At 52.1% G+C, this 729-nt stretch overlaps 1 pseudogene; it reads left to right on the top strand.

Moving 5' to 3' along the window:
* Positions 1–268: 268 nt before the first annotated feature.
* Positions 269–729, top strand: part of LOC101361324 (glutathione S-transferase Mu 1-like) — a 2584-nt pseudogene continuing 2123 nt past the window's right edge.

The raw sequence follows: 729 nt of genomic DNA, 5'->3' as shown, positions 1-729 counted from the left end.
TCCACCCGACATCTGAGTCAAGTGCTCGGCCAGGTGTTCAGAGCACTCCCGGGTCTGACTGATAGATGGGTTGCTTGGAGGTCAGTGGTGACAGATTCAAAGACAGTATTGTGTTCCTCCCTGCCTTCCCATGACCTCTCACAGATGGGGTTGGTAGCCAGAAGTGGTCTAATAAATGCTGGTTGATTAAATGGAAGCCTGGGCACTGGCCCAGGGGCAGTCCAGGGAGGATGGGGGCTCTCCCATGGCCAGCTGAGTCATCTCAGCAATGGGGGAGCTGCCTCTCTGCCCAGGGAGTGGGGGGTGTGAGGGTGATGACAGGTGTTTTCCACTGCAGAAGCTGAAGCCGAAGTATTTGGAGGGGCTCCCTGACAAGATGAGGCTCTTCTCGCAGTTCCTGGGGAAGCAGCTGTGGGTTGCAGGGGACAAGGTAAAGGGGGAAGGAGACAGGGGACACAGGATTGTCATTTCTCCTGGATGATGGAGGTTCACATCCATTCATCGTTGGCTTTCTGCAGATAACCTTTGTGGATTTCCTTGCTTACGAGATCCTCGACTGGAACCGTGTCTTCTAGCCTAAGTGCCTGGACTCGTTCCCAAACCTGAAGGACTTCATTGCCCACTTTGAGGTGATGCCCCTGATCCCCCTTCGTCTTTGATGTTCCTTTTTCCTTCTCCATGACACTTTCCATAATTTTGGAGCTAAAAATAAGAATAACTAGCATTTAT

The sequence above is a fragment of the Trichechus manatus genome, unplaced genomic scaffold (assembly GCF_000243295.1).
Source record: "Trichechus manatus latirostris isolate Lorelei unplaced genomic scaffold, TriManLat1.0 scaffold00297, whole genome shotgun sequence".
Lineage (NCBI taxonomy): Eukaryota > Metazoa > Chordata > Mammalia > Sirenia > Trichechidae > Trichechus > Trichechus manatus.
Note: the sequence above shows the minus strand (reverse complement) of the source record. Positions and strands in the feature narration are given on the sequence as shown.